Below are 18,811 nucleotides of genomic sequence, written 5' to 3'. Positions count from 1 at the left end.
AACAAAAATTAAACTTTTAGGCTTGCTTGGGCCAACATTTGAAATGTAGCTGTTTAATTAAATAGTAAACATTAGTTCTCAAATCTTCAGTGTGAAAAAGTGACATCAGTAATATTTTATTCAGTTTTAGGTGAATGTGTAGCTATATGTCCTGGACCCTTAATGAAACCTGTCACATTCGCAACTTTATCCTGTTTGGTAAATTTCCTCTATAAGCGTAACTAGTAGCCTGATGCTATGAAAAGTCACCTTCTCTTGAGAAGTTTGAATAGGTATTTGTATTCATGATATCAGTGATCTCAAAAAAATAAAATCCAATTGTCACGCAACCACCATCCCACTTTTTCTTTTTGTTATAGGAATTTGCTTTGTGAAGCAAAATAGACCTATCTGGTTATAGGTGTTATGGGAAGATCTAAGGTGGGATAGTACTTGAGTGTCAGATATCCTCTTGGGGTCCGTAGGTGTTGGATGTGGTAGAGATTGACTCTGTGCCTCTTGAAGAACATTCTGTTGTGGTGTCGAGAACTTGGTGGCAATGGTTTCTTAGGAAAAAAACTAAATCTGGCCCAGGAAACATTTCTGGGGGGGGGGGGAAGGTCCCTAATGCTTTTCGTTGCCTGATATTTAACAAGGATGGAATGGACTCTGGGTTGTCCAGGAGAAGGTGGATTCTGGCGTTGCCAGCTGACCGGTCATTGCTTCCTGACATGATGGGACGAGTCCCTTCTGCTCTAGACTGCCTGGGCTGCAGGTCCTGCCCCTCCTTGATGACTTCGTGTGCCTGCTTTCTCAGTTCCTCACCCTCTGTCGTATTCTTACTTTTGCTTCCATCCTGTTTGCTTTACAGCCAAACACCTCAGCAAAACACCCAAACTCGTTAGCGGTAGCAGACATGCCCTGACTGTCCTGGCCTTGGCTTTGCCTCTCGCCATTTCCAATTTCCCTGTGCTGATCATCCTGCCAAGTTCCAGAACCTCACCTTGGATAGCACTTCTCCCAAGACGCCTCTGAATCACAGATCAGGCTAAGTGACTCTTGCTTCTGTTGGCAGAATATTTCAAAGATGGATTTTTCTAAGCCAACTAAATAGTCTGTAGGTTTTGTTTTTCATATATTTGTGTGCTGTGCATCTTCTGTTTGTTGTGGAATCATGTTTGAAAGATTCCTGTATAGTTTGTCTTGGTTCTGGTTCGTTCCATGGCCTAGAATTTCACCAGCCTCTTGCTGGGGTCATCTGAGATTCCTGCTAAAACCTGGCTTTTCCTCAGCTCTTTCCAAACATGGCAGGGCAGCAGCAGCCTGGCTCAGGATGGGAGGTAGGGACAGGCCTGCCCCAATCCCCGGGCCACCCTCTTCCTGACAGAATTCTGATTTGGAGACAATGTGTTCCCCACCTTCGTTAAGTCCCAGTCTAGATTGTCTAAGGTGAAGGTTGATGTGTAGTGTATATGAGAAGCACTCAAGCTAATGACAGGCCCTGTGGTGGCACTAATGGCAACTTAACATAGAAACTGACTGAGGCCACGTCTCACATTGTTAGCGTCCTCTGTGGGGTGCAACATGCCCATGCCCAAGATAGTGCTGGCTCACATGTGCATGGAAGGTCATGTGTGACACCTCCACTGGATTAGCATGTGCCAGTTATTCATGGCCTACACCTCTTGAACCACTAGACTCCAAACTTTTGTCTGTTTTATGGCTGTTGGATGCATTTAACACATTTTCCTCTAGGAACCATGTTATGTGTGGAGTGGTAGCTCCTGGCAGCTCAGTGAACATGCTATGCAATATTGAGACAGACATAGATAGGACTTGTGCATTTTTAAAGTTACATCAATATACAAATGTAAAGTGATCTTATTTACATAATATTTCTGTAAGAAATACTTTCAGCTTTACATCCTGAAATTCTAGGAAATTTCTTCCACTGTTGAAAAGGAAATAGAGTTTTCCAACTCCAAAATGATACCGGTTGCTCTTGAACCTTGAGGTACAAGTATTTTGGTGAAAACCTCAGTAAAGTATGTGGGTTTTATCTGTTATCTGGAAGATGTATGATAGCTTAATTTTGAAAGACTTCATTTGAAAAGACTTAATTGGAAACCCATTACACTAATTCTCATGAAGGAATTTTCACTAAGAGAGTTCTGGAAACACTTGTAGGGATACCAGTTAAACTCAAGTTTCTAGAAATTGTACTAAATCTAACTGGTATAAAACAAAGTCTATTATCCAGGTAATGTCTCTTGTGAATTGCTGCCTGAGGCTTTTTGTTGAAACTAAACACCAACTGTTTAGCCCTCTCAGAGCTGAGAGTCTCTGTTGGGAGATTTTTGGGGGTGGGGAATTTTCTGCAGCTACTCTGGTGCAGTGTGAATTGTGTAGATAATTGTCAGACAGTTGGCTGGGTTGGAAACTGTCACCAAGTCTGCACTAATTATTTCTTAGGGGAAGATGAGTAGTGATTGTGACCGTCAGTTACTGTTATTTTGTTTAAGGTATTTGCAAAGTCACCATCTCTTTAGTGTTTGATATTAGAAAGTTATTCATGTTGGATTTTAGTGACAAGGGAGTAAGAGGAGGGACTGCTGCTGGAAGCTGGGAGGATGATGGAAGAGCTGAGGGGAATAGCTCTGGGGTATAAGCAGGGTCCCTTAGTTGAGCTGACTGCAAAGAAAAAGTTGAACTCTTGAGCAGCAGTCGTCTGGTGAGGTTGGCATAGTACTCTCTGAAATTTAAGGTCCTCAGTTAATTTCTTCTACAAAGATCTATTGAATGCTTCATATGGATGATGTTGTGCTCTAAGTGTTAGGACTGTTGGTGGTGTTGTTCAGTTGCTCAGTCATATCTGACTCTTTGCGACCCCATGGACAGCAGCAGACCAGACTTCCCTGTCTTTCATCATCTCCCATAGCTTGCTCAAACTCATGTCCATTGAGTTAGTGATGCCATCCAACCATCTGGTCCTCTGTCGTCCCCTTTTCCCACCTTCAGTCTTTCCCAGCATCAGAGTCTTTTCCAGTGAGTCTGCTTTTCATATCAGGTGGCCAAAGTATTGGAGCTTCAACTTCAGCATCAGTCCTTCTAATAAATATTCAGGATTGATTTCCTTTAGGATTGACTGGTTTGATCTCCTTGCAGTCCAAGGGACTCTCAAGAGTCTTCTTCAACACCACAGTTCAAAAGCCTCAATTCTTTAGCGTTCCTGCTTCTTTATAGTCCAACTCTCACATCCATACATGACTACTGGAAAAACTGTAGTTTTGACTAGAAGGGACCTTTGTTGGCAAAGTAATGTCTCTGCTTTTTAATATGCTGTCTAGGTGGGTCATAACTTTTCTTCCAAGAACAAGCATCTTTTAATTTCTTGGCTGCAGTGATTTTGGAGCCCAAGGAAATACAGTTTCTCACTGTTTTCATTGTTTCCCCTTCTATTTGCTGTGAAGTGATGGGACTGGATGCCATGATCTTCATTTTTTGAAAGTTGAGTTTTAAGCCAGCTTTCTCATTTGCCTCTTTCACCTTTATCGAGAGGCTCTTTAGTTCAACTTTGCTTTCTGCCATAAGTGAGAGGGTAACAGGCAGGAAGGCCAGGGGTCTCCAAATGGAGGAAATAGCCTGCAAGTGTCAGACATTTTTATCTCTCTTAAGCTGGCAGGAGGAAACAAACTAGCAATATTTTTTCCTTTTCTATACAAATTTAAAAGGAGGTTCTCTTAAAATACTGTATTGCCATAATGACACCTGGTTTCACCTGAAGTTAACTATTCTCAAACCTAGAGATAACCAATGCATTTCTCTTATGGAAATGTTTATTTTAATCTATGCTAATGTACTATGCATTTACCCCAAACTCTGTCTTCAAGTCGGTTCTGCCTCTTGGCTCAGAACCTACTTGACAAACCAGTATGTTATATTCAGATATTGTTCCCCTAATCTATGTAAATGAAACTATTTGTATGGTGGTCTGCCCTTCTTCAAGATTCAAGTTAATCATTTTATGGCCCGGGATGAATCATCTGGTGCCAAGATTATCCCAAAATGCATCTTATGGGTGAGGGGCCTGGTGCCATTCTGAGTTTTAAGACATTCCTTTCTTTCATTAACAGACTGCTAGTGACTATATAACATCCAGCTAAAGACTAGCAGGGAGGTACTCTTCTGCCCCTTTCTGATGCCTATGTCAGAAGCTTTCTCTATCTCCTTTATACTTTAAGAAAACTTTACTACACAAAAGCTCTGAGCGATCAAGCCTCATCTCTGGCCCCATTGAATTCTTCTCCTCCGGGGGCCAAGAATCCCGGTGTCTTTTTTCATTCAACAACAACCTTTCATAAGGATGTGTCATCTGCATATCTGAGGTTATTGATATTTCTCCCTGCCTTGATTCCAGCTTGTGCTTCATCCAGCCTGACTTTTCACGTGATGTACTCTGCATGTAAGTTAAATAATCAGGGTAACAATATACAGCCTTGATGTACTCCTTTCCCAATTTGGAACCAGTCTGTTGTTCCACGTCCAGTTCTAACTGTTGCTTCTTGACCAGCATACAGATTTCTCAGGAGGCAGGTAAGGTGGTCTGACATTCCCATCTCTTTAAGAATTTCCCACTCTTTTCTGTGATCCACACAGTCAAAGGCTTTAGCACAGTCAATGAAACAGAGTAGATGATTGTCTGGAATTCTCCTCCTTTTTTGATGATCCAACAATGTTTGCAATTTGATCTCTGGTTCCTCGCCTTTTCTAAATGCAGCTTGAATATCTGGAAGTTCTCAGTTCACATACTGTTGAAGCCTAGCTCAAAAGATGTTGAGCATTACCTTGCTAGCATGTGAAATGAACACAATTATTTGGTACTTTGAATATTCTTTGGCATTGCCTTTCTTTGGGATTGGAATGAAAACTGACATTTTCCAGTCCTTTGGCCACTGCTGAGTTCTCCATATTTGCTGGCATACTGAGTACAGCACTTTCACAGCATCATCTTTTAGGATTTGAAATAGCTCAGGTGGAATTCCATTATCTCTACTAGCTTTGTTCGTAGTGATGCTTCCTAAAGCCCACTTGACTTAGCATGCACAATGTCTGGTTCTCGGTGAGTGATCACACCATCATGGTTATCTGGGTCATGAAGATCTTTTTCGTATATTTGCTGTGTATTCTTGCCACCACCTCTTAATATCTCCTTCCTCTGTTAGGTCTATCACCTAACAGAAACCTAATGATTTTTGTCCTGTATTGTGCCCGTCTTTGTATGAAATGTTCCCTTGGGAGCTCTAATTTTCTTGAAGATGTCTAGTCTTTCCCATTCTGTTGTTTTCCTCTATTTCTTTGCACTGTCCACTTAGGAACACTTTCTCATCTCTGTTTGATATTCTTTGGAAGTCTGCTGTAACCAGGAACAAAACAGGTGGAAATCTCTATTCTCATGTCTAGGAGGGAAAGACAATTTCATAAATAAACAGATTTATGTCAGTTAACAGTGATACCCCCATCCAAGGGCAAAAGAGAAGCCTCAGCATGATGGTAGGAGGGGAGAATTCATATCTACAATAAAACCCCATTCTCACCAGAGATGCTCAGGGGCCTCAAACAAACCTTGTATGCACCAGGATCCAGGGATCCCACAGAGACTGAGCCAGAAGTGTGTTTGAGCATCTCCTGTGGAGGTACGGGTCAGCAGCGGACTGCCACAGGGACAGGGGCTCTGGGTGCAGCAGACTTGGGTATGGCATAACCCCTCTTGGAGGAGGTTGCCATTAATCCCACCTTAGAGCTGCCAGAACTTATACAGGGCTGGGAAATAGACTCTTGGAGTGCACAAACAGAACCTTGTGCACCAGGACCCAGGATAAAGGAGCAGTGACCCCACAAGAGACTGAGCCAGACTTGCCTGTGAATGTCCAGGAGTCTCCAGTGGAGGCATGGATTGGAGGTGGCCTGCTGCAGGGTTGGGGGCACTGAGTGTAGCAGTACATGCATAGGATCATTGGAAAGAGGTAACCATTATCTTCATTACCTCCACCATAGTTTGGTCCCAGGTAAATAGCAGGGAGGGAACACAGCTCCACCATCAACAGAAAATTGAGGAGGGTTCAGGATGGGGAACACATGTATACCTGTGGCAGATTCATTTCGATATTTGGCAAAACTAATACAATATTGTAAAGTTTGAAAATAAAATACAATTTAAAAAATTAAAAAAAAGAAAATTTGATTAAAGATTTACTGAGCATGGCCCTGCCCATCAGAACAAGACCCAGTTTCCCCCTCAGTCTATGCTATCAGGAAGGTTCCATAAGCCTCTTATCCTTCTCCATAGGGGGCAGACAGACTAAAAGCCACAATCACAGAAAACTAACCAATCTAATCACATGGAACACAGCCTTGTCTAACTCAATGAAACTATGAGCCATGCCATGTAGGGCCACCCAAGATGCATGGGTAATGGTGGAGAGTTTTGACAAAACGTGGTCCACTGGAGAAAGGAATGGCAAACCACTTCAGTATTCTTGCCTTGAGAACCCCATGAACAGTATAAAAAGGCAAAAAGATAGGACACTGGAAGATGAGCCCTCCCAGGTTGGTAGATGTCCAATATGCTACTGAAGATCACTGGAGAAATAAGTCCAGAAAGAATGAAGAGACAGAACCAAAGCAAAAACAACACACCCAGCTGTGGATGTGAATGGTGATGGAAGCAAGGTCCAATGCTGTAAAGAGCAATACTACATAGGAACCTGGAATGTTAAGTCCAGGAATTAAGGCAAATTGGAAGCGGTCAAACAGGAGATGGCAAGAGTGAATGTTGACATTTTAGGAATCAGCAAGCTCAAATAGACTGGAATGGGAGAATTTAACTCAGATGACAATTATATCTACTACCGTGGGCAGGAATCACTTAGAAGAAAAGAAGTAGCCATCACAGTCAATAAAGAGTTCAAAAATACAGTACTTGGATGAAATCTTAAAAATGACAGAATGATCTCTGTTCATTTTCAAGGCAAACCATTCAGTATCATGGTAATCCAAGTCTATGCCCAAGTAATGCTGAAGAAGGTGAAGTTGAACAGTTTTATGAAGACCTCCAAGATCTTCTAGAACTAACACCCCAAAAAGATGTCCATTTCCAACCTAGATAGCATATTAAAAAGCAGAGACATTACTTTGCCAACAAAGGTCTGTCTAGTCAAGGCTGTGGTTTTTCCAGTGGTCATGTATGGATGTGAGAGTTGGACTGTGAAGAAAGCTGAGTGCCGAAGAATTGATGCTTTTGAACTGTGGTGTTGGAGAAGACTCTTGAGAGTCCCTTGGACTGCAAGGTGATCCAACCAGTCCATCCTAAAGGAGATCAGTCCTGGGTGTTCATTGGAAGGACTGATGCTGACGCTGAAACTCCAGTACTTTGGCCACCTCATGCAAAGAGTTGACTCATTGGAAAAGACCCTGATGCTGGGAGGGATTGGGGGCAAGAGGAGAAGGGGACGACAGAGGACGAGATGGCTGGATGTCATCACCGACTCAATGGACACAAATTTGGGTGAACTCCGGGAGTTGGTGATGGACAGGGAGGCCCAGTGTGCTGCGGTCCCTGGGGTCGCAAAGAGTCAGACATGACTGAGCAACTGAAGTGAACTGAATTTTAATTTAATTGATTTAATTTTATGGGAGTTTATTTGGTCTACTTCTGCTTCATTGACTATGCTAAAGCCTTTGACTGTGTGGTCACAACAAACTGTGGAAAATTCTTCAAGAGAGGGGAATACCAGACCATGTTGCCTTCCCCCTGAGAAATCTGTATCAGGTCAAAAAGGAACAGTTATTTCCGGACATGGAACGATGGACTGGTTACACATTTGTACAGCAGCATGTCAAGGCTGTATATTGTCACCTTGCGTATGTAACTTATATGCAGAGTACATCATGTGAAATACCAAGCTGGAAGAAGCACAAGCTGAAATCAAGAATTCCAGGAGAAATATCAATAACCTCCAATATGTAGACGATACCACCCTTATGGCAGAAAGAGAAGAGGAACTAAAGAGCCTCTTGATAAAAGTGAAAAAGGAGTGAAAAAGCTGGCTTAAATAGATAACTCAGATAACTAAGGTCATGGCATCTGGTCCCATCACTTCATGGCAAATTGATGGGGAAGCAGTGAAAACAGTGACAGACTTTATTTTCTGGGGCTCTAAAATCACTGCAGATGGCAACTGCAGGCATGAAATTAAAAGATGCTTGCTCCTTGGAAGAAAAGCTATGACCAACCTAGACAGCATATTAAAAAACAGAGGCATTACTTGCCATATAGTCAAAGCTATGGTTTTTCCAGTTATCATGTATGGATATGAGAGTTAGACCCTAAAGAAAGCTGAGCCCTGAAGATTGATGCTTTTGAACTGTGGTGTTGGAGAGGACTCCTGAGAGTCCCTTGAAGTGCAAGGATATCAAACCAGTCAATCCTAAAGGATATCAGTCCTGAATATACATTGGAAAAGACTGATGCTGAAGCTGAAGCTCCAGTACTTTGGCCACGTGATGTGAAGTATTGACACACTAGAAAAGACCCTCATGCTAGAAATGATTGAAGGCAGGAGGAGAAGGGGATGACAGAGGATGAGATGGCATCATCATGAGTTGGATGGCATCACTGACTCCATGGACATGAGTTTTATCAAGCTCCAGGAGTTGGTGATGGACAGGAAGCCTGGCATGCTGTGGTTCATGAGGTCGCAAAGAGTCGGACATGACTGAGTGACTGAACTGAACTGAGTTGATTTACAATGCTGTGTTAGTTTCAGGTGTACAGTACAGTGATTCAGTTATACATATACATGTATCTATTCTTTTTCAGATTCTTTTCCCATTTAGATTATTTAGCTTCCCAAGGACATAAGGCTTGCTCATCAAATTTCCAATCATAGTACCCCCGCTTCCCCAGGAGTCTGGAAACCAAGGACAAGTTTCGAGTGACATGTAAAGGTCTCACAGTTTCCCCATTATTTCACAATGGACCTCCCTTTTATATTTCAATCTGTGACATACTGACTCGAGTGCAGGAAAACTGTCATCCAGAAAGCCAGTCCCATAAGAAAACCCGCTGCCTTCTGTCCCCCACGTTTGGAGAATTGATTTAACATCCTGGCATATCTCTGCTCTTCATGGATGAAGTAGCCAGGGAACTAGATGTCCTCACCTCTTCCCAGAAAAAGGAGATGGTCAGTAGTCCTCTGTCCCAAGGCCTCAAAGGGGTCTGGACGCCAAGGCACTGTCTCCACTGCCACCACAGTGGTGCTAATATCCTAGTTAATGTCATCATTCCCTCATTTATGGCCTGTCCAAGGTCTCCCTGCTGTCAACCTGCACTTCGGCTGGCCTGGGTGGCTTGCCTGGTGGGGTAACACTGGCCTTTGACCCCGAGGTTTGACCTCCCAGTGGGCTCACTGTGTCAGGCATATGGTTGTGGACAGTGCTGTTTTTGGCCTTCATGGAGTGTGGAGCTGCTTGGAGGGGCCAGTTGGGTCCTTCAAGCACAGATGGCAGAAGCAAAGGTATGGGGAGACCTGCTGCTTTTCCAAGTCATGTTTCACAGCTTCATTTCTAAGGATCAACAAAAACAGAACCGCATTTTCTCTGCTGATGCGTCAGCCTCTTCAGTCAGCCTCGACCCCATGATATGTGTCTCCATGATGTTTTCTGGCTGTCAGAGCATCCAGCTTACTGGGCTTAAACCTCTGCAGGATCTTTCTAGCTGGACATTTGAAAGTCAGGGAAATGATTACATCTGAGGCTAAAAAGTTCACTTGACATTATATCAGCTTGGAAAATGGAGAATACAGAATTACAAAATCTCAAAACCAGACATCTCTATCATCATCTAAACTTGTTTTAAAGATTAAAAAATAATTCCAAAGACTCGAAATAACCTACTTTACCATGATCATAAAAAGATGCGCTGACATGTCTGGGCTCAAAATAGGACCAGGTGGCAAGTAATTTGTGATCACATTGGAATATTCCTTTATTTATACCTATTTTATTGAATGCCTTAGTGTTATTAGCATTTTTATGAAAATAATTCTAGATTCTGTTAAAGGAACATTTAAACTATTTCAACATCTCTTATTTCTATCATTAGGTGATGTAGAACCAGTGTGAATTAGGTGCTTAAAAATTTAGTATGGATGTGGTCAGGTGTGTTAGAAAGGGGCTTAGATGCACTGAAATAGTTCGTTTAAGATTCAATGACTAAATAGCCTCCTCTCCCAAATACACACACACACACACACACACACACACACACACTTTTCTCTGGAGGTAGAGGTGGGAAAGAGGAAAAGAGATAAATATTTGCTTACAAGTGTGTAGTCATAAACTATTTTTAAAGACACCATACTCTAGAGGTTTCTGATTTAGGTAGTCAAGAAAATTAGAATCATTCACACTAGAAATCCTAAAGTTAAAATCACAATTATTTGACACCTCATTAGTAAGGCACTTTTTTTTTTTAGTATTTTAGTATTTTATTTAGTATTCAGTATTTTTCTAGACTATCCAGTATCATCTGATAATTTCACATGCTGAATGTATTCCCTGTGCTGTGCATCACACCCTTGTATCTGATTTTATACCCAGCAGTTTCTTCCTCTTCATCCCCTTCCCCTATTTTACCCCCACCCCTTTCCCTGATGGGCCACTAGTTTGTTCTCTGTATCTGTGTGTCTGAAAGCACTTTTAATTGCTTCTTTTTTCCCCAAGAATTTCACTATTCTTGCTGGAGGCACTGATGAATGGCTGATGTGGAGCCTTCTGAAAGGCATGCAGTACTTAAATAATAAAACAAAAATTTTTGGTGGAGAAGAGATTGTTTATGCTTCTCTTTTTTTGCTCACTTAAGGACAACATCTACTTTAGAGAGATCCATATTCCTGAATTGCAAACTTTGTAGAAGCCGAAGGAAATGGTCCTTGTCAAGCTGAAATGTTAACCCTCTCTCTGGTTGCTATCCCAACCCACCCTCTCTTCCTCCTTAGAAAACATGAGCTGGGTCTGGGCTCCTGAGAGATCAGTACAGGGTGCGAATATCTGCTGAGGCTGCACCCGAGTCAGATTTTGAGTGCTTGGTTGATAGTAAGAGGATGCGAAATGATATAAACTAGAACACTTTCTAACACCATACACAAAAATAAACTCAAAATGGATTAAAGGTCTAAATGTAAGACCAGAAACTATAAAACTCCTAGAGGAAAGCATAGGCAAAACACTATCTGACATAAATCACAGCAGGATTCTCTATGACCCACCTCCCAGAGTAATGGGAATAAAATCAAAACTAAACAAATGGGACCTAATTAAACTTAAAGGCTTTTGCACAATGGAGGACATCCTTTTAAAAGCCATCCGTGGCTTCAGAGGGCAGAAGGAAAAATATTGAAAGTGTAAACACAAAAAGAAGTTCTAGAATCACTGACCTGACAGCACTGTTTTGTCTCTTGGTAGTGAAGTTGCTTATTCTGAATAATGTGTATCTACTAGTCTGGCAACTTAAAGTATTTTGAGGCTGTAAGGAGTATTTAGAATGTACTTAGTTGACATGGAGTTTCTAAACATTTAAGCTCAGTCATCTTGCAGACGATTTGTGGTGAGGGCCTCTTTGGCCTTGCTGAAGGGTGTTGAGGAAGAGAGGACACATTTTTGCTAAAAATTCAGCTCTGAGGGCACTTATTTTTAGTAACATAGTCTGAGATTATTACCTTTAATTATTGTGAAAGTCAAAGTGTGCATAAATCTCTTTGTGATCGTATAATACATTGTAAACTAGGACATGTGCGTTGCAACACAAGTATTTTTTATAAATGTTATGTGGCCATCTTAAAAACTTCACATTTGCAAGAGATTTTCTCTTTTTCTATACTGATTAAACTCTAAGTTGTCAAAGTCACATCTACATTTTCTTCTACTCAGAGAGTTTTCCTGAACTATCTGTTTTCACCTTTAGAAAATGAAATTTGTTAATGAGACCAGTCCTGTTGTCTACAGTTCAAATGTCTGTACTAATGTTGATAATGCTCTTTACTTGATAACTTGTTATCGTGCAGTTTCTAATTGTGAGCTCTCTAAGCCTGGCAAGGTCTCTTTTGGGGAAAATTCCTGGTGTCATTCTTCGAGGGAAATTTCCATATAATTTTGGATGGTTGAAACCAGGTAGAAATAGTGGGAAAGAGTGCATTCTTAGCTAGAGTGAAGAATTTTTTTCCCTAGAACACCTTGATCTGTGTTGTAAAAACTTGTAGTGTCCACAGTAAATCCCTGAGGCAGACTTGGGTCCAGGTGCCTGCGTGGCCTCTGAGAGGTGTGGGTACTGGCATCTGATAGCTTTTTACAAAGGCACGAGGTGTACTCCGTGACTCCAGGTCATGGACCATGACAACATCACACTGGGTAAGAGAGCGTTGCTGTTTGCCTGCTGAGGCTTTTCTAGCTTGAGAGTGCCTTGCTGACAAGTTCAAAGGCATATTTTGCCCATAAGCTCAGGTGACTCCTAGGTGGCAACATCACACATAAAATAAAGCAAAAAATTAAGCAATTAGGCCACTGTCATCAATCAAACTGGATAATTTCAGACAAAAATAAACAAAGGTGGATTTTTAGAAGTGGCTTGATTTTTTTTAATTTTTATTTTTTAATATAAGTTTATTTATTTTAATTGGAGGCTAATTACAATATTGTATTGGTTTTGCCATACATTGACAGGAATCCATAAAGTGGCTTGATTTTTTTTTAAATGAAAGTTTGGGTATTAGTCATCTGTTGCTGCATACAGATTACCCAAACATTTAGCAGCTTAAAGCAACAAACCCTGCTGCAGAGTTTCTAAGAGTGGGGAATCCAGGAAGGTTCAGCTGGTGCCTTCAGCTCCGGATCTCATGGGCTGCAGTCAAGGTCAGTCAGGGTGCAGTCAAGGTTGGTCAGGGTGCAGCCTGTGAGGCCCTCTTCCAGGCTCACCATCTCCTCCTTTGCTGGTGCTGGCTGCTGGCTGGAGACCTCGGCTCCTTCCTTTGGGCCCTTTCCTTGGGACAACTTGCAGCCCAGTGGCTGACTCCCCTCAGGGACCAGGGGTACCCAAGATAGAAGCCCCTAAGAGGGATCCTGGTACTTTCACTGTCTCTGGTCACTTGGAGCCCCAGGTCCAGTCCATTCATGGGAGCAGGGGATCACATATGTACGGATGTGAGAGTTGGACCATAAAGAAAGCTGAGTGCCAGAGAATTGATGCTTTTGAACTGTTGTGTTAGGGAAAACTCTTGAGAGTCCCTTGGACTGCAAGGAGATCCAACCAGTCAATCCTAAAGGAAATCAGTCCTGAATATTCATTGGAAGGACTGATACTGAAGTTGAAGCTCTGATACTTTGGCTACCTCATACGAAGAACTGACTCACAGGAAAAGACCCTGATGCTTGGAAAGATTGGGAGAAGGCAATGGCACCCCACTCCAATACTCTTGCCTGGAAAATCCCATGGACAGAGGAGCCTGGTGGGCTGCAGTCCATGGAGTCGCTAAGAGTCAGATATGACTGAGCGACTTCACTTTCACTTTTCACTTTCATGCGTTGGAGAAGGAAATGGCAAACCAGTTCAGTGTTCTTGCCTGGAGAGTCCCAGGGACGGGGGAGCCTGGTGGGCTGCCGTCTATGGGGTCGCATAGAGTCGGACACGACTGGGGCAACTTAGCAGCAGCAGCAGCAGCAGCAGGAAAGATTGAAGGTAGGAGGAGAAGGGGACAACAGAGGATAAGATGGTTGGATGGCATCACCAACTCAATGGACATGAGTTTGATCAAGCTCTGGGAGTTGGTGATGGACAGGGAAACCTGGCATGCTACAGTCCATGGGGTTGCAAAGAGTTGGACACGAGTGAGCGACTGAACTGACTACCCCCCTGGGTCGTCCCTGCCTCTCCTTAAACATTTGGGACTTTGTGATAAATAATGGAAACTAAAAGCTCTGCCCTGAGAACCCAGGATTGGGCTCATTTCTCCCTCTTCAGTGTTAGTGTTTGGGAATGTCCTCAGTGTACACATTTCCAGTGTGAATGATTTGATACCTTACAGAACGAGGTTATATAAAACCAAAACAGTGACAAGCATCCTGTGGAAGGAATGTTCTGGCCCCCTGAGACCCCAGTGGTTTCCTGGGGATAAGTGAGGAAACCTGCATCCTCAGGTTTGGATGAGGTGAGGATGTGGAGTAGAGGCTGCCAGATTTCCTGGTGGAGATGCAGAAGCGGGACGAGCTCACAAGCTCCAACCTCAGCCTGGCTCTGCTTCCTACTCCTGTTGCTTTGTCATGTGTAGAGAGAATAAAAACAGGATCTGTGCAAGGAGGGTGGTAAGAGTGAGAGGTAATGCACGCGGGGCAGTGCTGGTGTGAGCTGACACTGATGTGAACTCACGTCATGTGTCCTGGGCATGTGTCTCCAGAGTAATCTGTCTGAAATGTCTTCTTTTCCTTGTGGTCAGGGACTAGTTATGTCAGCTCCACATTCTCTCTGACGAACGTTCATCCCCACACTTCTCCATCCTGTGAATCTCTTCAATGGACCAGCAAGTGAGTGGGGCCTTGAGCCTGGGAGCCTGTCTTGTCAGACAAGGTGCCTGAGATAACTGGGGTTGAGCCCAGCCACAGAGCTTTTGACAAAGCCTTTTTTCCTCTCATCTTTCCCTTCAGTCTCACCTGTCCTTCCGCCCACAGCCTCCCCTGAACACCTCACGTGCTCACAGTCCATTGCCCCGCGTCTTTGCAGCACTTTTCATCTGTGATGGATTTCGTGCCTCCTTCCAGGGGTGCTGGTGCTGCCTCCTGGTTAGGTGATGGGAGCAGGGACCGTGCACTGTCATTCGCCAACTCTAACCATGCTCCACGTGATGATGGGCATAGATGGATGCGGCTGTGTTTTCTTCCTAACAGAAGACGCGCTGGGGCCACATGGCCACCAGACTCCTTGGCCAGAGGCCACCATCACCATCACTAATGCCCTCTTCTCTCCCCACAGCCTGCGCCTTCCGGTACAACGGACTCTCCTTTGTCTTCCTCCTCTAACTCCTGTTCATCACCCTGTTCTTGGAACCGACTAAAGCCACCATGCAAGGTAAGAGCCCCTTGTTCTCTGCTCCAGGGCGGGGTGCATCTGGGGGTCCCCAGGGTGTCGTTATCAGATGGGAGAGATGCCAGTCCAGTGTGGAGCTGGGGCATATGGTGATGACGTGTTTCTGTCACTCGCGGTTGTTTTCCCGTACATGTTCCCCAGCAGGCCTGCATTTGTAGGTGTGCAGAGGGTCTGGAAGGTTCTGGAACTCAACGTGTAGTCATGAAAATGAAGCAGATCTGCAAGTTCTCTGTGCTGGGAGTAGGCAGTGGGAAGTGCAGCTAGGACAGGAGCTGGAGGCTTGGGGAGGAAGCTGGCAGTCGTGGCTGCTTCACACGTCAGCTGGGATCTGACACGTGTGCCTCAGTCAGGTACAGAAAGACACGGATTCTAGTTCTAGTCTTTCAAGCGGGTGATTGCAAACCTGTAGCTCCTTCCCCATTGCTTTCCAGGAACCTGAAGGTGTATAGAGAAATAGTGACTGTTTCCTGAGGCTCCAATGAGGAAGCTGGTCTGGTTTGAAGTTCTTACACAAAGAGAGAAATTAAACTGCACTGAGTTAATCAAATTAATTGGTTTTTGAAATGATGCCATTACAAGAAATCACGACTGTGCCCCACATCTTAGATGAGAATGATGGCAGTGTGTTTACAGCAAAAGACAGGAAGTCAGGTTTGACGTGGGAATGGCTGTGGCTCCATGGTACCAGCTCACAGTGCTGACTTCTCAGGAAAAGCAGTAAAGTCCTGTTGTAAACAGAGCAGTAAATCATGACTCTGTCTTTCCCATTCTCCCCCCAACTGTTAAATTGATTGTTCATCCTGATGGTTAGGACTGCAGATGCTCTGTTGGTTTTCTTGCCTTAGGAAGAACTTAAATAATAGCTCTTCTAATTCACTTAAATCTTAATACACACAGTGAAGAAGGGCTAGAGAAATGTGAGTCTATACAAATCCTTATCAGACCAAAAATATGTTGTTTATAGGACCCCACCCACCCCAGTCTCCTTCCTAGAGTCCAAAATAAACAAAGACATTTAAATATCATAGCTTCTGGCCTTGGAACCAGGATGATAACACACAGGCAACTCCTACCTCATGACTGGGAGCTCATGTATTAAAGAAAGCTTTCACCTCTAGAATTAAGTGCTTTAGAAATGAGTACCTGTTTGTCCTCGATTAAATGATCTGCTGCTTTTCTGTCAAGGTGTCCCCAGTTTTATCTGGAACCAGGTCACAGGGTTTCCTTGTCACACTTAGTGATGACACCTGGCTTTGCTTCTTCCCAAGTGACCCAGCCCCACTCTGCCCAGGGCCTTGTCTCTTGTCGGGGTGGGCGTGTGTGACATGGCCCTCATCTCTGCCTGAGCATAGAGGGGGTGATTCGGTCAGGAAACACATAGGTGAAGCATGAGATCAGATATGCAGAGCAGCTTCTGTGTGTGGAAAGAAATGTCTGAATACCCAGAGTGTTGCATGTCAGAACACAGACAGCATCATGTGCACAGATGTCTGCCTCCCCGCCACCCCACCCCCCAGACACACACCCTATCCACCCGGGGCCAAGGGACTAACAGCTTAGAGGGAGCCTGCAGGCATCTTTCCACCTGGTACCTGGGGACAGGGCTTGGGGTTGTGTGTCCTGTTCTTCTGTCCTTCCTGTGTTTCAGCGCTGAGGGGCATGGCCAAGATTCATAACCTTATCTATTTGCTGTGTCTGGAATCGCACAGGGACTGGAGGGAGGGAGGCCCCACGTGGTCTATTATGACTCACAGTCTGGTCATAGGACTCACAGTCTGGCGGTTCTCCGCCTGTGATTAGAGGCACCTAGGCCAGGTGTTTCTGGTGGGGCCACAGTCCAGGGTTCAAACCACATAGTCCAGGAAGATGCCTGTGTGGCATCCACACAGATGGTGGTGGACCTGGTGGACCTGGAGGGGTGGTGCCCTGCAGCTTTGCAGGGTCTCTGGGTCACGTACCTTTGGCCTTTCAAGTTCCTGTTCACACACATTTCTCACAAATGGGTAGGAAGGTCCAGTGTCATCTGGGAGAGAAGTCTAGGGCATCTGCTCTGCCTGCCATACAGGGCCTCTGCCACATGGATGCACACACAGGTGCATGCACACACCTGCATATACATATACATATATATGTATATACACCCACATGCGCACACACATCCCCCACATATATACACACACATGTGCATGCACACACACACACAAACACTTGCACACACATGCACATGCCCCCACATGCACACATACCCGCACATAGAGACAGGTGGGTGTGCACAGTCAGGGCTCAGAGGATGGGAACCCTTAGTAAGTCAGTGTGTAAATTGCTTCTCCTTTCTCCTTGGATTTCTCAACAGGAGTCAGATGTCAGTGTAGTTCAGGCTCAGGGTGGTCTCAGCAAAGCCTGTCTCCCTGGGCTGGGAATATCCACCCTCCCAACTCTTGGCTCCTCTGACATTCTCCTTTTCCCCTGTCCACTCAGGTCACCCCAGAGGCTGAGCCAGAGCCCACTTTAGTGCAGTTATTTATGGAGTCCCTCCTTATGCACCACCTCGAAGATGGCAAGGGTTTTGCTCTTTTGTTCATGACTGTGTTTCCAGGACCAGGGACAGCTCCTGGTATCTAGCCATCTGTCCATCAATATTTACAGAATGAATGAATCAGTGCATTTGTTTCCAGAGACTAGAGTTCTTGGCATCTAGGAACCCAGCCCTAATCCTCTGCTTCCCTGGGCCTCCACGAGAGCCAACGTCACAGGACAGTTGATCACTCACACCTGTCTCTCCTCTGGGGACAGAAGCTCAGGGGCAGGGTCATAGGTCCTGGGAGTTTGCTACTTTAGATTTACTGGGTATTAACCCACTCCAGTGCTCTTGCCTGGAGAATCCCAGGGACAGAGGAGCCTGGTGGGCTGCCGTCTATGGGGTCTCACAGAGTCGGACACGACTGAAGCAACTTAGCAGCAGCAGCAGCAGCAGCAGGGGATTATGAGTAATTGAAGAAATCAGAATGTTGTATGCTTTCCTTACAACTTTAGGGATTTTATTGAAGCCTAAGATACTGAAGGAAGGTCAGGAAATCTTCACTTGCTGTTTGCTTATTAGTGGGCTTTGCATTTAAATTGAGACTTCACTCCATTAAATAGGAACTAATATGTAGTTAACTTCAGGTGGCCCAAATATTCCAAGTTGATGAGATATTAAGTTCTGTAACTAGACATGTATGTATTAAGTTCCCTATGCCTATACATAATGCATATCCCCATTTTGGTGGAACAATTGGTATTTTGTTTGGATGGATGGAACATAAGTGGTGAAATGTGTGAATGTAAAAGTTCATATACTGTGTATACTCAGCACACACTGACTAATGATAACATGACTATTATTTTGAAGGATAATATTATTACTTTGAATGTCAGAGTGAGCTAGATTTAAAAATCTCAATCTCATAGCTAGTCCTAACCTCAAGATTTTTCCTAGTGCTCTGTAAATATCAGCTAAGAATTGTGTTATATACAGGCTTTCTTGTTAACAAGCCCAAGACACACAGGTACCATGTAGGTGGTCATGCTCTTAACCCCTGTGTTGTCTGACTGTGCCCAGGACAGAACACTGTTCTCAGTATTGCAAGCACAGAGGGAAGC

The 18,811-nt window shown here is 44.0% G+C and overlaps 1 long non-coding RNA gene across 2 annotated transcripts in view; it reads left to right on the top strand.

Moving 5' to 3' along the window:
* Window positions 1–18,811, top strand: part of LOC138986892 (uncharacterized) — a 132,452-nt gene that overhangs the window by 61,806 nt on the left and 51,835 nt on the right. For both annotated transcript variants that reach the window (XR_011463477.1, XR_011463476.1), the window contains exon 2: window positions 15,056–15,151. This is a non-coding gene — a long non-coding RNA (uncharacterized lncRNA). The remainder of the gene's footprint in view (window positions 1–15,055; window positions 15,152–18,811) is intronic.

This window comes from Bos mutus, unplaced genomic scaffold (genome assembly GCF_027580195.1).
Source record: "Bos mutus isolate GX-2022 unplaced genomic scaffold, NWIPB_WYAK_1.1 CTG235, whole genome shotgun sequence".
Taxonomy (NCBI): domain Eukaryota; kingdom Metazoa; phylum Chordata; class Mammalia; order Artiodactyla; family Bovidae; genus Bos; species Bos mutus.
Note: the sequence above shows the minus strand (reverse complement) of the source record. Positions and strands in the feature narration are given on the sequence as shown.